The sequence below is a fragment of the Schistocerca serialis genome, chromosome 3 (assembly GCF_023864345.2).
Source record: "Schistocerca serialis cubense isolate TAMUIC-IGC-003099 chromosome 3, iqSchSeri2.2, whole genome shotgun sequence".
In the NCBI taxonomy this organism is placed as follows: domain Eukaryota; kingdom Metazoa; phylum Arthropoda; class Insecta; order Orthoptera; family Acrididae; genus Schistocerca; species Schistocerca serialis.
Genome location: NC_064640.1, coordinates 668,976,766 through 668,998,493, shown reverse-complemented (window position 1 = coordinate 668,998,493; position 21,728 = coordinate 668,976,766).

Below are 21,728 nucleotides of genomic sequence, written 5' to 3'. Positions count from 1 at the left end.
TCTCTCTATCGAATCTCCCTGCGAGTACTTTATTTTCATTCCCACGTAATTGTAGCAACAGATATTCATGTTACGCCACGAAACTGTATGGTGACCGAGAACCGTTTATGAATGTATTGCAACTGTATGCAATAAATTAGTATTGCAATAGACACGTTGAAAACAACCATACACACACAAACGTCGGCGTTTATTACATGTGCTGTATTTCGCAATAATTATTGTTTTTCATGTTTATATTATCAGTATCATCCTGATTCGTGTAGTGCTCTGTAGGTTACACATTATACTTGTCGCAAATGTAGATAAAATAATATAAACAAGATGGCTGTACTGATTTGATGGAACTTCATGAGTATCCTTTTTCTGTGCTTCCAGCCACCTTACGAAAACTTTTTTATCAATTTTTGAGGGATTATGAAAACAATCTTCCAAGACCGATAATTTGCACAGTCATAATAAATCTGTTGTTAGAATTACGTGGGAAAGAAAAAAGTACCACCAGTAAGATTCGATCCAGATACCTCTCACTTATGAAATTAATCGCTTGCTCGCCCGGTTGTGGGTTCCTTCAATACTAGAGACAATACAAAATATATGAGCACGCCTAAAATTTTCAAACGCGACGTCCTCGAAAACGGTTGAGAGTTGCGTCTTTCTCTTTACATACAGGGTGTTACAAAAAGGTACGGCCAAACTTTCAGGAAACATTCCTCACACACAAATAAAGAAAAGATATTATGTGGACATGTGTCCGGAAACGCTTAATTTCCATGTTAGAGCTCATTTTAGTTTCGTCAGTATGTACTGTACTTCCTCGATTCACCGTCATGATTTCATACGGGGTACTCTACCTGTGCTGCTCGAACATGTGCCTTTACAAGTACGACACAACATGGGGTTCATGCACGATGGAGCTCCTGCACATTTCAGTCGAAGTTTTCAGGAAGGGACGTCGAGCAGATGTGCAGAACTATAGACTTATATCTCTAACGTCGATCAGTTGTAGAATTTTGTAACACGTATTGTGTTCGAGTATAATGACTTTTCTGGAGACTAGAAATCTACTCTGTAGGAATCAGCATGGGTTTCGAAAAAGACGGTCATGTGAAACCCAGCTCGCGCTATTCGTCCACGAGACTCAGAGGGCCATAGATACGGGTTCACAGGTAGATGCCGTGTTTCTTGACTTCCGCAAGGCGTTCGATACAGTTCCCCACAGTCGTTTGATGAACAAAGTAAGAGCATATGGACTATCAGACCAACTGTGTGATTGGATTGAGGAGTTCCTAGATAACAGGACGCAGCATGTCATTCTCAATGGAGAGAAGTCTTCCGAAGTAAGAGTGATTTCAGGTGTGCCGCAGGGGAGTGTCATAGGACCGTTGCTATTCACAATATACATAAATGACCTTGTGGATGACATCGGTAGTTCACTGAGGCTTTTTGCGGATGATGCTGTGGTGTATCGAGAGGTTGTAACAATGGAAAATTGTACTGAAATGCAGGAGGATCTGCAGCGAATTGACGCATGGTGCAGGGAATGGCAATTGAATCTCAATGTAGACAAGTGTAATGTGCTGCGAATACACAGAAAGATAGATCCTTTATCATTTAGCTACAAAATAGCAGGTCAGCAACTGGAAGCAGTTAATACCATAAATTATCTGGGAGTATGCATTAGGAGTGATTTAAAATGGAATGATCATATAATGTTGACCGTCGGTAATGCAGATGCCAGACTGAGATTCATTGGAAGAATCCTAAGGAAATGCAATCCGAAAACAAAGGAAGTAGGTTACAGTACGCTTGTTCGCCCGCTGCTTGAATACTGCTCAGCAGTGTGGGATCCGTACCAGATAGGGTTGATAGAAGAGATAGAGAAGATCCAACGGAGAGCAGCGCGCTTCGTTACAGGATCATTTAGTAATCGCGAAAGCGTTACGGAGATGATAGATAAACTCCAGTGGAAGACTCTGCATGAGAGACGCTCAGTAGCTCGGTACGGGCTTTTGTCAAAGTTTCGAGAACATACCTTCACCGAAGAGTCAAGCAGTATATTGCTCCCTCCTACGTATATCTCGCGAAGAGACCATGAGGATAAAATCGGAGAGATTAGAGCCCACACAGAGGCATACCGACAATCCTTCTTTCCACGAACAATACGAGACTGGAATAGAAGGGAGAACCGATAGAGGTACTCAAGGTACCCTCCGCCACACACCGTCAGGTGGCTTGCGGAGTATGGATGTAGATGTAGATGTAGAAGTGTTCGTACGCTTCTCAACAACAGATTCGGTGACCGATGGATTGGTAGAGGCGGACCAATTCCATGGCCTCCACTCTCTCCTGACCTCAACCCTCTTGACTTTCATTTATGGGGGCATTTGAAAGCTCTTGTCTTCGCAACCCCGGTACCAAATGTAGAGACTCTTCGTGCTCGTATTGTGGACGGCTGTGATACAATACGCCATTCTCCAGGGCTGCATCAGCGCATCAGGGTTTCCATGCGACGGACCGTGGATGCATGTATCCTCGCTAACGGAGGACATTTTGAACATATCCTATAACAAAGTGTTTGAAGTCACGCTGGTACGTTCTGTTGCTGTGTGTTTCCATTCCATGATTAATGTGATTTGAAGAGAAGTAAAAAAATGAGCTCTAACATGGAAAGTAAGCGTTTCCGGACACATGTCCACATAACATATTTTCTTTCTTTGTGTGTGGGGAATGTTTCCTGAAAGTTTGGCCGTACCTTTTTGTAACACCCTGTATATTCTGAAGCCCTAGCAGTGCTCTACATGACCTGTCACTATGAATCAAATAGGTGTTGGGATGATCGTACGGTCCTCTTGTTAGCGTGGGATGATATATGTAACTTACTTTCTGAAGTTCCCAGGTATAAGTAATTTTGGGTATACCCCAACAGAGTGTTGCCGGCTCGTTACTGTTACAGTATACTCGTATATAAATTATAAGATGGACAACGTCAGAAGCTACATTACGCTGCTTACAGACAATGATGTAGTCTGTAGCAAGATTGCAAGGCTATAAATAATAAGTTCTACTGACAAGGAATCTCAAATGGATTTCATGTTTCTGGATTCCCAGAAGGTTTTTGATACCATTCGTCACAAGCGGCTTCTAAGCATATTCCGTACCTATTGAGTACCGTCTCAGTTGTGCGATTGGATTCGTAATTTTCTGTCAGAAAGGTCACCGATAGCAGTAACTGACGGAAAGTCATCGAACAAAACGGGACTGGTATCTGGCGTTTCCCAGGAAAGTGTTATAGGTCTTCTGCTGTAGCTAATATGTATAAATGATTTAGGAGACGATTTGATCAGTATTCCTGGATTGTTTGCTGATGATGCTGTCATTTACCGTCTAGTGGAGTCCTCAGAAGATCAAATCCAACTGAAAAATGACTTATGCAAGACATGTATTTGGTACGAAAAGTGGAAATTGACTCTAAATGATGAAAAGTGTAAGACCATCCACACGAGTTCTGAATGAATCCATTAAATTTCGGTTGCACGATAACTCACACAAATCTAAAGGTTGTCAGTTCAACTAAATACCTAACGACAACAGTTACAACAAAACTTACATCAAAACGATCACATTGATAATGTTGTGGGGAAGGAGAACCGATGACTGTCTTTACTTAGAAGAACACTTAACAGCTGCAACAGATCCACTAAGGAGACGGCATAGAGTACCCTTGTCCATCCTCTGCTAGAGTGTTTATGTGCCGTAAGGGATCCTTACCATATAGGATTGACCGAGGAATCCAAAAATTACCGAGAAGGGCAGTTCATTTTGTGCTGTTGCTAAACAGGGAGAGAATGTGACGCATATAATAGGTGAGTGTGGGGTAGCAATCGTTAAAACAAAGGTGTTTTATGATCATCGTAATATAATAACAGAAATCAGAGCTCGCAAAGAGAGATTGAAGTGTTAATTGAAACAGCGAAAATAAAGGGGGATACAATAGTTGAAGTCTGTAATGTTTTTTTTTTTCTTTATTGTCATTTTGAAACCTGTATACAGGCAGGCCTGCAGCACCATACTACGCCGCTCTTTGGCCGCAGAGAAACACAAAGATACAATGAAGACAGTTAGAGAAAAAAGATGGTGGACATATAAACGGAGACAAACACCTTTTAAAAAACAAGGTGCCGTTCACGGGCGTAGAGTCCAAGATAAAATTGTTCCGACACTTGGACACAGACAGAAACGAAAATTGTCACACGTAAACGTAGGTGCACAAAACGAATAACACTGAACCACTTAAGCACAAAACGACGGCACACACACAACATTAGGCGTTGATCTCTGGCGCACGAATGTTCACTAATCATGTACGAGTCCGGGGACCTGCCAAGAGAGGAGGAGGGGGGTGGGAGAGGGAGAGGGGAGAGCAGATGCCATGGGCAGGGGAGACAGGGGGAAGGGAGGAAGGGGGAGGGGAAGCCCGGGGGAAGAGGGGTGGAGAGAGGGGACAGGGGAAAAGGAAAAGGAAGGGAGGGAGGGTGCCTAAAGGAAAGGACACATGAAGTGTGAGGGAGGATCAGAGGTGATAGGAGGGGTAGATGGAGGGGAGGAGGACATCATCAGGGAGGGGGAGCTGGCGGAAGCCACCTTGGGAGAGGGTAAGGAGGGTGGAGAGATGGAGACCGGGTGGGACGTGAGAATACAGGCGCGGCAGCAGGCGGGGGTGGGAGAGGATGGGTGAGACAAGTGGATGAGGAGGATCGAGTTTGCGGGAGGTGTACAGGATCCATATCCTTTCAAGGAAAAGGAGGAGGTGGGGGAAGGGGATGAGATCGTACAGGATCCACATGGGGGAGGGGAGACGGATGTGATAGGCGAGGTGGAGAGCATGGCGTTCAAGGATTTGGAGGAGTTTTATAAAAGGTAGGGGGGGGCGGAGATCCAGGCTGGATGGGCATAACAAAGGATACAGCGGATGAGGGATTTATAGGTTTGGAGGATGGTGGAGGGTTCCAGACCCCACGTACGGCCGGAAAGGAGCTTGAGGAGATGGAGTCGGGAGTGTGCCTTGGCTTGGATTGTCCGGAGATGGGGAGTCCAGGAGAGGCGACGGTCGAGGGTGACGCCAAGGTACTTAAGGGTGGGAGTGAGGGTGATAGGACGGCCATAGATGGTGAGATAGAAATCAAGGAGGCGGAAGGAAGGGGTCGTTTTGCCTACAATGATCGCCTGGGTTTTGGAGGGATTGACTTTGAGCAACCACTGGTTGCACGAAGCGGTGAACCAATCGAGATGGGATTGGAGAAGGTGTTGGGAGCGCTGCAGGTTGGGGGCAAGGGCAAGGAAGGCAGTGTCATCGGCAAACTGGAGAAAGTGGACGGGGGGGGTGATGGCAGCGGCATGTCCGCCGTGTACAGAAGGTACAGAAGGGGGGAGAGGACAGAGCCTTGGGGCACACCGGCAGAGGGAAAATGGTGTAGGAATCTGTGTTATGGATGGTGACATAGGAAGGACGGCGGGAGAGAAAGGAGCTGGTCAGACAGACGAAGTTAATGGGAAGGGCGAAGGTTTGGAGCTTGAAGAGGAGACCAGTATGCCATACGCAGTCATAAGCTCGTTCGAGGTCCAGGGAGAGGAAGATTGCGGAGCGATGGGAATTAAGCTGGTCGGAAAGAAAATGAGTGAGGTGAAGGAGAAGGTCGTCGGAAGAGAAGGACGGCTGAAAGCCACACTGGGTAACGGGAAGGAGGCGGTGCTGGCGGAGATGCTGGTGGATGCGTCAGGTGAGGATAGATTCCAGGGCCTTGCTGAAGACCGAGGTAAGGCTGATGGGACGGTAGGAGGATACAGCGGACGGCAGTTTCCCAGGTTTAAAGAACATTAGGATACAAGAGGTTTTCCACAGGTCGGGGTAGTAACCGGTGGACAGGACTACATTGTAGAACCTGGCCAGGGTGGAGAGGAAAGAGACAGGAGCTTCACGAAGGTGACGGCAGGTGACACGATCGTGACCAGGAGCAGTGTTGCGTTTTGTGCGGAGTGTAGCAATGAGATCCTGTGTAGTGATAGGGGCATTGAGTTCCGTGTGTGCAATGTTGTCCAAGTACTGGAAACCAGGTTCGAGGGGAGGGACAGAGGTGTCAGTTCGATCGTGGACATCTGGGAAGAGGAAGTAATCGAACTGGGGATCATCAAGGATGGAAAATACATCGGAAAGGTAGGAGGCAAAGTGATTGGCCTTACTAAGGGTGTCAGGGAAGGGGTGATCATCATGAAGAAGAGGATAGTAGGGGGAGGGTTTAGTTCCGGTAAGGCGACGGAAGGCTGACCAGAACTTGGACGAGTTGATAGGTAGGGTAGCATTTAAACGGGTGTATGTCTGTCGCCAGTCCCGGAGTTTCTTAGCCGCGAGCAAATTACGAATGTGTCGCTGGAGTTGCCGGTGGCGTTGTAGTGTGTCCGGGTCACGCATGTGGAGGAAGGCACGGTAGAGACGGCGGAATTCACGGAGGAGGAGGACGGCCTGTGGGGGTAAGGTAGGACGGTGGGGGTGGATGGCGACAGTAGGGACGTGGGCCTCCACGGCCTCAGACAAGGTCTGCTGGAGAAAGGAGGCGGCATCGGGGACATCGTCAGGGTGGTGGTAGGTGAAGGGGTGGCTATCGACCTGGGTGGAGAGGGTATCCCGGTAGGCATTCCAGTTGGCATGGGAATAGTCATGGACGTACTTAGAGGGAGGATCATTACGAGGGTCGGGGAGGGGGTGACGACCGTGTGAAACGGTGAGGAGGACAGGGAGATGGTCGCTACCAATAGGCTCCAGGACATCCACCGTTATGTGGTCCAGAAGGTTGGGGGAGGAGAAGATAACATCGGGAGTGGAGTTGGATTCGAGACGGATGTGATGGGGGATGGGGATGAGATCGCCTTGAAGGGAGGAGAGGAACCGATGCCACCGCCGTAACTGGGCGGCAGAACGACTATGGATGTTGGGGTCAATGTGGGAGAGGAAGTCGAAGGGAATAAGGGCGTTAGGGCGTACATAGATGGTGGCGCAGGTAACGGTAAGGCTGGGGAAGAAGAGACTGAGGATCAGGTGTTCGGTGGGGTCGGGAAGGAGAGGTTGGAGCCGAACGGGGATCTGGCGGTGGTGACCAATGGCAACTCCGCCACTCGCAGTCGGGAGGGTATTATCGGAGCGGTGAAGGAGGTAGTGTTGTGGATTGGCAGGAGCCAACCCACGGGGTTTGGAGGAAGCCGAAAGGCACGCGTTTAAGCTCACGCAGGCTGGCGTGAGGTCTGGAACAGGACAAGGTAGTTGGACTAGAAAAAAAGGATGTAACTGGTGGAATACTTAACTTTAATCCATTAATGTTGAAGGTAGCTCTTGTCTGTACATTCTTTACAATATCAATAGCAACTGATAATGGCGCCTTGCTAGGTCGTAGCAAATGACGTAGCTAAAGGCTATGCTAACTATCGTCTCGGCAAATGAGAACGTATTTTGTCAGTGAACCATCGCTAGCAAAGTCGGCTGTACAACTGGGGCGAGTGCTAGGAAGTCTCTCTAGACCTGCCGTGTGGCGGCGCTCGGTCTGCAATCACTGATAGTGGCGACACGCGGGTCCGACGTATACTAACGGACCGCGGCCGATTTAAAGGCTACCACCTAGCAAGTGTGGTGTCTGGCGGTGACACCACAGGTAGGGCGAAGTGTGGACGGTGTGGTGGGGTTGGAGGAAGGTTTCATTGAGGAGGAAGGCATCCACGCGGTGGGTGGCAAGGGTGTGCAGGAAGAGATTCTTGTTGACGGGAAGGGAGCGGATGTTGTTGAAAAGGATACGGTGCTGTCGCGCCATGACAGGAATTTAAACGAGGGTGTCAAGATGGGAGAAGGTGAAATGGGCCTGGTTGTTGGAGTAGGTTGCGTACATTTTTAGATGGAAAACGGAACGGGCGGCGAGGGAGATCTGTTGGAGGGTGTGGGGGCGCTGAAAAGGATGAACATTCTGAAGGACGATGGTGAGGAAAGTCTGTAATGAGCTTATAACGTATAAAAGTCATTACAGTAATAAAAGGAAGAACACGACAAAAGTAAGATTTTTAAAAAGAGGAAAATTTACGAAACAGTGGTTGACATATGCTCTAGTGGCAATATTCTAGATAATGACATAAATATTAAACACCATTGATAGTGCACCAGATAATATTAAACAACCATAAAACAAATCGTTAAAGGAGCCACAAATGAAAGAAAACGTAGTGCTGCACATAATCAGCGTCCTCTGTTAGCGCTAATGCCAGAATTCCGCACAAGCGGGAAGTGGTTGGAGGAACGTGACCGACAGAGGGCCCCTCATACCCTGCGGCACTCCGTTGCAAGAAAAGAATGATAAAATTCTATAACAGTGGATGACCCACATTATTTGGTTAATGCAGTCTATGAAGTGAACAGAGAAGGAACAAGAATATATTAGAGTCATGCGTAAAACGTACGAAAACGAAGTAAATTTGTGAGGAACTCAATACTAGGTTAAATTATCAACACACTATATATAACAGAGGCATGCATGATCAGAGTAACCTCTTCCTTTCTTGGCAGGTCCCCGGACTCGAACACGCTACGAGGACTTTCGCGCGTCAGAGATTATCGCCATCAGTGTCTCGTGTGTGCCGTCGTGTTCAGTGTCCACCGTCGCACTCCATCGTTCACCTGTGCCATCGCCACCTTCAGTGTTTGTGCGTCGTTTCAGAAGTTTGCCGTGTGGATTAACGTCGAGTGTGAACGGCTCCGTGTTTGTCTTTATGTGTCTACTGTTTTATTGCCCACCGTTCTGGAACTTATGTGTATTCTTACTGTTTTTTTTCTCATTGTGTATTCTATGGCTGAAGAGCAGCGTAGAATGCTGCTGACAGCCTGCCTGCTGTACAGGTTTTAAAATAAGAATAAAGTAAAAAAAAAGATTAGAGCAAAACATTATCAAATAGAGCAAAGTAGGTATTGGGTACAAAATCACTCTGCCAAAAAAAAAAAAAAAAAAAAAAAAAAAAAAAAAAAAAAAAAAAAAAAAAAAAAGGCTCTGTGCTCTATGGGGCGTAACTGCTGAGGTCATAAGTTCCCTAGAACTTAGAATTACTTAAACCTTTCCAGACTGTAGCACCTAGAACCGCTCGGCCACCCCGGCCGGCTCACTCTGCCACTTAAGCAGCTTAGTTGGTTCTTCATTTTTTGCTTTATAAATTTCAAGCTCGTCTGATAAATTATGAACACGGCCTTTTTCCACTCTGTGAAGAATATGCATACAATCCTCAATGCTCCCTATGGAATGATCATTATCAGATAAATGCTGTCCCAAAGCCGTTTTGTTTCGTGGCTGTGAGTGTTCTTTAAACCTTAATTTGAAAGAGCTACCTGTTTGACCGATATAATATTTGTCACAGTTACTGCAGTCAATCCTGTATACTCCAGAGCCATCAAATTTATCATATTTTCCTTTCAGTTTATGTTTTATTCGCAATTTAGGGTGTTGTTAACCTGAAAGCCACATCTGACATCAGACATTTTAAAATATTTTTCTATTTTCAGGTACATTTTGCCGTTAAATTTCATAGGAATGGTTTTCATTCAATCTTTTCCGATTCTATTTTGTGTGTGGGTGTGTGTGTGTGTGCCTGCTGTTTGTTAAACGTTTCTTTAGCCTACAGTAGGGGCGCGTGACGTCATTTATAGAAATGCCGTTAGCTACCGCAATCTGCTTTAAAATGCTAAGTTCTTTACGTATTTCGTTTTCTCCAAAGGTAGACGAAGGAGCCGGTGAACCATGGAAGGGAAGAAAGTTTTTTTGTATCGGGGATGCATTGATGACAGTATCTGTACAAGTTGGTTTCCTAAAAATCGAGAAGTTATGTTCGTTACTAACTTTCCTAATAGTGAGGTCAAGGTAGTTAATGAAGCCATCTTCTTCTGTTTCAGTAGTAAAAGTTATTTTTGAGTGCATGCTACCTATTACTTGGGCAAATGTCTTGACCTCACTGGTGTCACCTTCTATCAGTAATAAAATGTCATCGACATATCGTTTGTAATACATCGTTTTATCTTTTAGTTGCGGATACTTGGCAAAAAATTTACATTCTAAATCATTTATAAAAATGTCTGCTAAAGTGCCAGCTAGGCTTTTACCCATCCCAAGCCCGTCTTTTTGATAATAAATTTTGTCATTGAAGGTAAAAAAATTATAAGCTAAGACAAAATCTAGAAGTTCAATTAGTTCAGTACACTCTGCAGTACTAATCTTATTGTGGGAGAGGAGATTACGTCTAATAATGCCAATAGTTTCTTTTACTGGGACATTACTGTTAAGATTTTTTACATCCAAGGATGCTAATGTCGCATTATTTGGTGTATGTATACCCTTAATTATATTTGCTAGGTCAGGACTGTTTTTGACCCCAAAATAATTATCGAATGTGTAAACTGATTTAAGTTTATTATTAAGGAACTTATTTAATTTATAGCATGGTGATGACATATTGTTCACAATCGGACGAACCGCATTTCCATCTTTGTGAATCTTAACATGAGATCTGAGCTGGTGATGTTTGACAGTCATCATTTTAAGCGATTTCTTTTCAAAAAAATGGTTCAAATGGCTCTGAGCACTATGGGACTTAACAGCTGAGGTCGTCGGTTCCATAGAACTTAGAACTACTTAAACCTACCTAAGGACGTAACACCCATCCATGCCCGAGGCAGGATTCGAACCTGCGACCGTAGCGGTCGCGCGGTTCCAGACTGAAGCGCCTAGAACCGCTCGGCCACTTCGGCCGGCGATTTCTTTTCATAATCGTTAAGAAGAAACTGGGAGCTGTTAATCTATCACCGCAAATTAGTCTGAAACTTATCAGTTGGGTCTTTGTGAATTTCTATAATATCAGAACCTTCAACATCGCAGCGCGTCAGCAATCGTTGGTTAATATATTCGTATGCGCATGCGCATTCAAGTAACTTCCCTTGTCTTGCGCATGTGCATAGGTAGCGGATCGGGCGTGTAAGTGAGCGACCATTTGTAGCTGCAGTTTATGGCGGTTCATGGCCCATCGAACATAGGCCGGTGTGAGGTGGAGCGTACACCATTAAGTTAAGTAGTGGTTTAGGCTTTGTACATATGTGCAGTTTGTGTTCCCCTTTTTTTCGTTTATAAATGTATAGCTATGGTGTTCTTTTAATCATTGACAAAGGTCTTCTTAGGCACTTGTGGGTTTTATTGTTCTGAAGAAGGTGTAGTTGTGTACGCCGAAACCAAGGTCAACACTAGGTGCTTTTTTCTCAATCGAGGCGGGTTTCTAGTTTTTTTTTAATATTCTATAATATCGTTTTCTGCAAAAAGTTCTTCTATTTTCCTTGTGTAATCATTTTCATATATAAGAACTGCCGTGTTCCCCTTGTCAGCACGAATGGCCATTGCTTTCACCTTCTCTAACTTGGTATTGAGACCCTTTAAAATACGGCTCTCGAGATTAACCACATTATTACAACTATTTTGAACAGACAACGCCTTATTGATCTTAACAGATGTGTCCACAACTTCTAATTTTGTCATCCCAGCCGCTTCGCAAGCCATTTTAGTTTCAACTATTACTCGCTTAATATTTGCCTGACTAACATGTGGAGTGATTTTATGTTGTAGACCTTTATTCAGCAACATATTTTCATCACTACTCAGTACAATACTTGTTAAATTAGCAACCCTGTGATTGAAACGATGTTGCCCAATGCCATCCTTACTTTTTACAATATGTACATTCCGAGGTTTGATCAATTTAGTCAATTTTTTTAGTTATGCCACTCTGTAATTTTCTCGACATTAATCCTAACTCTGTTAGTAATCTCTTTCCACACAAATTGAAACTGGCTACAAGAAAGTTCGTTTCTTAGTTGTAGATGTAGTTCTAAAGCTTCTCTACTTAGCAAGTCTTTATGTTTGTATGATTTTTTCCCATTTTTTCTGCAGATATGATGATGTTCATTAAAGACCGAAACCGGTAATCTGTTAACAAAAAGTTTGTGACCATACCAATTAAGGGATACTTATTCGTTGGTTGTGTCTGGATACGCCAACAACAAGGCAAACGGCTGCTCGAAATATCCACCGCATCAAGGAAGCAGGCCGGCGGCGGTATTGTACTATGGAGGATATTCACCTGGGTTTCCGTGGGACCTAGAGCAGTAATCGAAAGCACCATGTAAACTGTGGACCACGTGAACGTTCTTGTGGATCACCTGCATCGCTTCCCTTCACGCTTGATGTCTTCCGCGGCGGCGATCCGATCTCCTAACCGGATAACTGTCGGTATCACAAGGCCATAATTGTGCTACAGTACATCTAGGAGCACGATAAAGAACCCACGTTGGTGTCTTAAGCACCAAATTCGCCTGATCTGATCGAGCACATCTGGGAAGATATCGAGTGGCAACTTTGCGCCCACAAAACATCGGACTTGCGCGATCTGTAAGTACTCATCTGGTGCCCCATACCTCCGGAAACCTACTAAGGACTGTCGAAACCATGCTACGCCAAATTGCTATTGGATCGCCTTTCAGGTGGACGAACACGTTATTAAATACATGGTCATACAGTTTTTGATCATCAGTGTAGATCTCCCTCTACGTTTTTCGTAGGTGAGTTCACAAACCATCAACATTATTTGTTGGTCAAGTATAAATGTGAACAAAGATGAACTGGGAATTAGTAACGAATTTTCCAGACGACCCTTTCTAGATTGTCTGGAACGGTTCAGAGAAACCACGATAAATCCCAATCAAAGTTACTGAAAGGAGTTTCGAATCCCACTGCTCCCGAATACGATGAATGTTATCAAGAAACGCTGCATGCCGTACTGGCAGCCATGAGAAGGCGCTGTTTTGAAACGAGATAATGGAAACTGCAGAAAAATTCGTAAAGATTGAATCAAGATATTGTTTACTTTAATTGTTACAACACCGATTTGATGCCAGAGATATAGAAATCGTCGTGGTTACTGTCAAATGATGCTGCTGTTGCTTGATTATCTTTAAGAACCACTAGCGTGAGACCTTCAAATGTACCATTCGTATCAGAATTCACAGAATGCGAGAGATCGATGTAGTTTCTTTGCATACAGAATCCAGAAATGCTAATGGAATGAGTAACACCCAGCTTTTTATAAATGTCCATTTTTCTAAATTCTAACGTTCGTTAGAAGAATGTTTGTACTTGTTTCGTAGATTATGAGTAGGCCCTGGACAATTTAGATTTCTCGCTGATTGTAAAAATACACCGAGAATTGCAGCTGAATAGCCAGGACATAGGAATAACTGAAAATTTGTACTCCAAACAAACATCTGAACACAGATTGCCTTGATGTCGTAGAGTCCGTTCAGTAAAGCATCTAGAAACTATCCACTGCATAGTTCATGTGAAAAACTGAGGACGAATGTTGAACATTAAGAACGCTTGTATGCCAACAGTGAACTGTGGATGAGATATGGCTGTCCCTTGTCGATGCTAATGACTTTCATGACAAAGTTACAGATGTTGATTTTTGGTATATGGTCAGCCTTCCTAGATGTGGTTTGTCATAGCCAATAGTGGGGCAAAGCGGGCATTAGTTCATTTGGTCAGTGCGGGTTACCTACATTCAGGGGCAAGTATATATTCAGTGGCAAACCTATTGTTTTCTTTTCACTGACATGTCCTTAACCTATTGTTCTGCTAAGTGGATTATGAGCCCCCTAGGGATAATCTGTTCTTCTGAGAAACCTCCCCCACCCCCATCCCTCTCCTTCTCCCAACTCCTCAGGAAAAGTCCAACCTTCCCCCATCCCCCTTGCAGATACAGGTACACAGACCGCATGTCACGCTAATCTGGAAACAATGCATCAGGTGGTGCCAACCCTTTGATATTGAAACCTTAGACACTCCTGTGAGAACACTCTCTCTCTCTCTCTCTCTCTCTCTCTCTCTCTCTCTCTCTCTCTCTCACTCACTCTTTCTCCTCCTGCAGCGTGCCACTGTTGGACCTGCAGTTGTGGTCAGACCAAGCCACAAACAAAGCAGCATTTCAGCATTTACCTGGTAAACCCCTGCAGGATATCGACACATGCGAGAACTCCCTCCATGGCAAATGTCTGATTGAGAATCGATCCATAAATACTGCTGAAGTTAATAAATAATTAATTCCCATCAAATGATCATGATCTAGAAGATAATGGTGAATATGGTAGCTGTCTCACACACACAAATTGATCATGTCAGAAAACTATTAGCAGGCTCACACAAAATAAACTTTAGAAGGAGATCGTTGCATACAAAGAAAGAAAGAGCTGTAATTTTCTTTGCAGATGACATAGGAACTACCATCGGATATTTCATTCCACAATGGGCTCTAAGCTGCCCCAGCCTTTCTGGCGTACTTTCTTCTGTTGCATTTCACGAACTGCTTCAAGAGTCATTAAATCTGTTGTGGAATATAATATCTTGAAAATGTCAAAAGTGATGTTTGAGAAGATGTGCCACAGGAATGATAATTGGAATTTCCAATTTCGATGTGAATTTATACTGCCACAGCTATAGAATTCCTGACCACTACAGGTCTGCTAAGCCTATTTTCTTTTTTAAAGCACTATAAAATTACTAAATTGGTACTCTCCACTACATTCTGAAAGCAGAAGGCCTACTGCATTATAGGATAGAGACAACAGCAAATACCACTGCAAGTAGATGTCGGAGACCGCTGAAACACTCGCACTTCCTGCACACTCCCCTGCCAGATGTGCACAAACCGTGCTGGCAATCAGTGACCGGAGGAAACTGCAGCCACAGCTGCCGCTGTTGTGGACACATGTGTATGCCAGAGTGCACCAACCCTGACGATGGAGGGCATCTGGGGATGATTGGAGTGGTAGGAATTCGGATGCTATCAATATGGCCAGCGCAAACATCCATCATTTTGAATCTTCTCTCATGCAACACACATACGTCCACCTCTGCCATGCTCACGCAGCACACTGGTCACTTCACCAGCCTTGGCTGCCATGGGCAAGATCAGACAGGTCAGCGCATTCTTTGTACTTGGCCCAGGTTGAGCTGATCAGTTAGTTCTGGTTCCTGATTCCTGGTGACCACTGCTGCAGCCAACTGCAGTGCTCTGAGCAACAACCAACCGCAGCTTGGACACATACAGTAGTTCTAAACAATTCCACTCCAACATTGATACCCCCACAAGTTTAAAGAAATCCACTTTATCTAATCCAAGGCAGCTATGTTGTCGACACGCAACTCGAATTTCTCACACAAAATGTAAATTCCTCACCTCCTCACTTTCAGACTCTCTTTTAAGGTAACAGTTCAGAGAAGTTGTAAACATAAGATTTATACTAAGCATCGCTCTACGAATTCGGTAATACATCTGATTTTGTTACGATGGCCCTCTCTCCCTGCGTAGGTGAGAGATTCAAATATCGTCAAAAAAAAACGCCAGAACGAAAAAGTGCCATCTCAACAATTATATCCGTGGCCCCCTAGCGATCACCTTCACCTGCCAGGCGGCATGTCACTGATATGAAATCGATAGGGTAATTAATAAAACTAATCATGAGAGTCACCTTGAATGGCAAATAATTTTTCTTTCCCAGTAGTCGGATTACTTACCAGGTAGCTCAAATGGGAATCCTTGGAGAGAAGATGTTCTTTTCGAGGAACACTATTGAGAATCCACATATGAAGCTGACCACAGAAGAACTCTAGCAATGGTAAAATAAATTTCGCATAAGGAGACTGCTATCAAAAACATGACCAAAACTATTATGTTACCATCACCCTGCATAAGAAGCAGGGTCTGGGCTTGTGATCCGACATACATAAATTTATTATTTTACATTTGGCGCTCACTCACATTAAACATTCTGTTACAATCGTCCTATCGCTGTCGACGAAAAATGACTGTTTTCCTGATTCCTGGAGCTTCTATATCAAAGTTTTCTCGTATTCCTCTTGCTGTTGCATATTCATTCCCATATACAAGAATTGTCCTGCACCAAGCAGAAGACATGCAAGTACTCCCTCAGTTTCCCCACATTTCTGACTATTTTCCCACAATTTATAGGTATTATCCGTCATTTTTCGTAATTTTATCGCTTTTATGCCACTGCTTGTATATGTAGTACAGTTGCCAGAATCTAGTGCAAATTCACTATTTTTCTGGTCGGATAGCATAGTATAGCACTGTACTCTGATGCATCCAGCCACCTCCAACCACACATTCTACAGCTGCAGTGCATTAGCTCTGTTTCCGAATGTCTGTGTCTGTGTATGTGTCGCAGATGGGTTCCATGACTTCATCAGTAGTTCTGGATTGATTCCCAATCAGGCATTTGCCTTGGAAGGAGTTCTCCCATGCATCTGTATTTTGCAGCGGTTTACCGGGTAAACGCTAATTTGTTTGTGGTTTGGTTGGACCACGACCGACAGTGCGTGCGGGTCCAGCACTGGCAGGCTACAGGAGGAGAAAGAGAGAGAGATAGAGAGGACGAGTTTCGACAGGTATTTCTCAGTTATCAATATCAAAGGGTCGACGCCACCTGATGCATTGTTCCAGGATTAGCGTGACCTCCGTTCTGTCAGTCACAGGCCCAAGTCTACACTCCTGGACACTGGTGTCTGGCGCAGCTGCTGATAGATGTGTCACTTTGGAGGACCCCAAGCAGCTGTGCATGTGGCGTGTGTGGGCCAGCATGTCCTTGACCACTCACGGCATGTGTTTTGCGATCGAAAGATTTTCAGTAGTGTAATTACATGTGATGACTGTTTCCTGACGATGTTCCTTGCATGATCAGAATAAAAGAAAGCTATCGATTTAATTACTTCTTTTCGATGTATTTTACATGAACTGCAACTTTCCAAACAGTAGAGAAAGGTCGGCAAGAGAGATCCAACCACTACAAACTGAATTTCCTGTTATGGGATCATTCCTCTCTAGCGCAGAGCCGCCAATTTCCAGGCAGTTGGGCCGGGGGGGTTTGGGGTTTATCACAGGGAGGGTTAATTAATTTATCAAATTAACTAATTACTCAGTCAAACTGATAGTGGGAGGGGGCTATTCGAATAACTCAGGCCTGAAAGTGTGCCTGTATCAGCTAAGGGAAGGGGGGACAGTTGGAGTTTTCCTAAGGGGTTAGAAGGAGGAGGGGGATTGGGCAGGGGAGGTTTCTCAGAGGGACAGAATATCCTCACAGGGGTCATAATCCACTTAGCAGAACAATAGGTTAAGGACCTGTCAGTTAAAAGGAAACAATAGGTCTGCTCCTGAATGTATACTTGCTCCTGAATGTGGGCAACTCGCACTAACTAAATGCACTGAGGCTCGCTTGGCCCCACTACTGTAGCGTATCTTGTAAAAGCTACTATTGTGTGTGTGTGTGTATGTGTGTGTGTGTGTGTGTGTGTGTGTGTGGTGTTTGTACATTGAGGACGAATATTAAAACTGATGTATGAGTATGAAATACAACGTGAGGTAAGGTCGATAGATATCACATCATCCTTGATGAGACAGACAGTAAAGGTTCATATGTAAGAAAATAATAGAAAATGTTCATCAGAATGACCAGAAGTAAATTTGATCTAGGCTCCTTCCGTATTTGAGCAATACTAGTTGCGTATCCTTGCCTTTTTGCAGATTTGGCTAGTGTGTATTTTGTATACATAACATGTCATGGAAAATACCAATGCTGCAGAAATAAAGATGTCCCATATTGCTCACATCACAGTAATATAGGTATGGCGACTAGCATTATCCGACTTGCCCTTGAGACGCTTTCCACGTGACCATCAGTTCCCAGAGTGCGATCCAAGATAACGTGTCAAGTTGAAATGATTGTAGTAAGTCGTGCATTAAACGAAATTTTTATGTTTTTCATTATTATTATTATGTGAGATGTTCTGAAATAAGGGCAACAGTTGCCATGCTTGTTTATTAACTGATACACATAATGCAAATTGCATCTGTAAATGGAGTGACTGTCCCTGTTCTAAACAGTTCTTTCAGTAGTTTCTATTTTCGTGGAGGTTGGAAATGGACTCCAGACGTAAGCAGGGCAATGCCATTATATTTTTTCGAAGGAGAGGCGTAAATTGTCCAACGTCCGCAGGAGGCTACAGACTGCATACAATGACAACACGACTAAGAAGAGTAACAGGCACAGATAGACGATAAAATTTACAGAAAAAGAAACACCTTTAAATAGAAACAGTGCATGGGGAGTTAAATCGACTGCGAATAGATTGACACCGACTGATACGTCACAATTGGTGACCTTGTTGCGCACCTACGAGGAGCGTTGAGTAAGTAATGCAACACTTTTTTTCTGAAAGTGTGTTGGTTGCATTCTGGATTCCAATACTCCGTATTGTTCCCCACTCTTTGGGCTACAAACCCTATTTTTCAACATAATTTCCGATCAATGCGACGGCCTTACGCCATCATACTGGGAGGGCCTTTATTCCCGCGAGTTACCACTATACTGGTCGATTGGCCAATGTCTTGCTGCGTCAGTAACAGCCCCGTTACCCACGTATCGCTTCTCACAGAGTACATCCTTCACGGGGCCTAACAGATGGAAGGTACGAGATCCGGGCTGTAGGGTAGATAAGGAAGAACAGTCCAGTGACGCTTTGTGAGCTTCTCTAGGGTGCACAGCCTTATGTGAGGACTCGCTTTGTCATAGAGCAGGAGAAGTTCGAGACAAAAACGCTGAAGTCGTTCATTCAATTTCCTGAGGGCAGCTGAATACACTTCAGAGTTGGACGTTGCACCATGAAAGAGAACATCAAACAGAATAACTCGTTCTGCGTCCCCGAAGACCGCGCCATTAAAGCACCGGCTGAGGGTGCAGCTTTGACCTTTCTCTTCGGAGGAGAGGTGATGTGGGGTTTAAGTAGTTCTAAGTTCTAGGGAACTGATGACCTCAGATGGTAAGTCCCATAGTGCTCAGAGCCATCTGAATCATTTTTTGAGAGGTGATGTGGCGCCACTCCATTTTGTTTCTGGTTCGAACTGACGGACCCATGTTTCATCGTCTGTGACGATGTTTGACAAAAAATTGTCATGATTAACTTCGTAACGCAGATGCAATTCCGCACAGATGGTCCTTCGTTACTCATTACCGTCTTCTGTGAGATGGCGAGGAACCCAGTGGCCACACACTTTTGAGTGGACGAATGTGTCAGTACTACCAACATAGACGTCCAGTTAAGCAGCAAGTTGTTTGTTTGTGATCCGTCGATCACCTCGTATGAGAGCGTCCTCATGTTCCGACACTGCAGTAGTCACAGCTGTGTGCGGCCCGCCGGAAGGCTGCAGATAGTTTTCCGTAACCTCGTTACGATGATGGCGGACACCTCGCCCAACGACTCATTGTGTTTTTGTTCACTGCCAGGTTTCTGTAGACATTCCGTTGGCGCCTATAAATATCTGCGATGCACCGGTTTTCCGCCAAAATAAAGTCAATGACAACTCTGTGGTTGGAGCGCACCTCTGTTACAGACGCAATTTTGAAGGCAACGTATAGCGCTGCCACCTATCGGATGTTCATGTCTCTGTAGGAGCTGAAGCGGGAATATTTCACGATGTCCCACAACAAATTCTGCATTTTGTTAACCGAAACTGGCAGAGAAAGAATGTCTTGCATTACTCACTGAACGCCCCTCTCACAGTGCCGCACAGGTGGTGGCAATCTTAGGGCATGGGAAGTCTTAGCAAAGTTCTGTTATCTGACGACAGATTTTAAAGGTAAGAAATTAAAGATGTTCTGATTTGCTTGAAGTGTTTGAAGCCAGTAAGGCACCTCTTTCCGTCTGGTGTCACAAGAGGTAACATGGGACCATCGTTGTGAACTGCAAACAAAGAACCAATCCGTCGAACGCCGTTACATCTATTCTCAAAGGGATAAGAAATTTAAGCTACACCGATCAACTCAGGCAGTTATAGTGACACTATTTTTAGGATGAGAGCAGCGTTTTTCCCGTTGCATTTATAGAACGCGGCCGTACTATCAACAGCGAATGATACGTAAGCACTTAGAGATTACTTTTTCAAAGAGGATTCGAGAGCTGGGTTCTGTATAGCGCAATTGTATAGCTTTCAGCAAAGAATGTTTTGAATAGAGACTGTTTTGTACAGAAGGAGTTACTCCAGCCACATGCGCAATTTTATCAACTCGCGTCAATCAGTAGGAAAGTTGTACCAAGTTTTGCATTACTATCGGTGCAGCTCTCGTATAATCATCCATTACTATATAAAACATACACGTGGTAGCCGCAAGCAACAGTTTGGCTTTTATCTTCGGATACACGAAACACAAGAAATGACACAATGATTTTGTTGTCGCAATAATATGTCGGCTCTGAAACGATGCTATTTGCTGTTGCATCACACTGTGAAATACGTCGTGAGAGCGATATGAATGTCCATGTCTGTTGTCGGTGGAGTTCATTAACTTACATAAACGAATGCTTTCAAAGTATAATTTGACAGCGCGGTAAGAAAGAGAAGAAGGAAATTCAATCTCCCATTGTGATTAGTTCTCAAGTTACCTATTGATGTATTGGAAAGAAGTCAATGTGTGTAATTACGATGAGAATCATGGCTGAAAATACGATGGCGTCCACAAGCAGGTTATCCTATTTTATATAAAAAAACGTTATACTAAATTTATCATGTGTAAATAATTTTATTTACTTCTGTTACTTTTTTGTAGAGTCTTCAGGTTTTTCCAAGCATTTTTGGTAACGTTACACAAGTTTTTCCAAACCAACGCTCTACCAGGTCGGGTCCTGTGCTCGTAACCAGCTGTCCACTATTGATGCCGCTTCATCATCGGTGTTGAAGTGCTTACCTCCAAGATCAGTTTTGAGTTGAGGGAACATGAGAAAATCACTTGAGGCAATATCTGGTGAATATGGAGGAAGCGAAAACACTCTCATTCGAGCTATATGAGGCCCAGCATTATCACGGAAGAAGAGAATTTTGCGAGACAAAAGCCCAGGGCGATTTTTTGCAATGGCAGCTCACAGATTCTTCATGACGAGCACGGAACCCGACGTTGTGCAACACTAGTTCGGAAAAACTTGCGTCACTTTACCGAAAAGCTAGGAAAAACACGGAGACTATGTAGAACAGTAGCAGAAGCATTTTACAACGTCAGTTAAATTATTTCAACATGATAAACTAAGTGTAATTTTTTTTTATAAAACAGGGAAACTTTCTTACTGGAAATCCATCGCATTATTGTTATACCGTGCATTTCACAGAACAATATTAGTATCTTGGTTCTTCGGACAAGGATGTGTGTTTTACTAAAAAATAAGACAATTGAGAAGAAAATCATTAAATTGTATTTCTCTCTTTTGTAAGATGGTTGCGACCGTTAAGAGTTCCATTACGTCATGTTTACTGGAAACCAAGCACCAGTTTCGTAATACATGATGACTGCAGCAGATGCCTTAAATTTGAGCCAAGTGATAATTTTCTCACATCATGTACGTTACTTGTTGCACGTAAGTGAGTTACTTATCGCAATGAACTCTGCTCCGTGTTCCGCGATCTGCTACTTGTATCTCGAGATACTTGACAACTTAAAGTGATAATTCATTTAGATAATCAGTTCGCTGTTGCAGTTATAATAATATATTACTTTC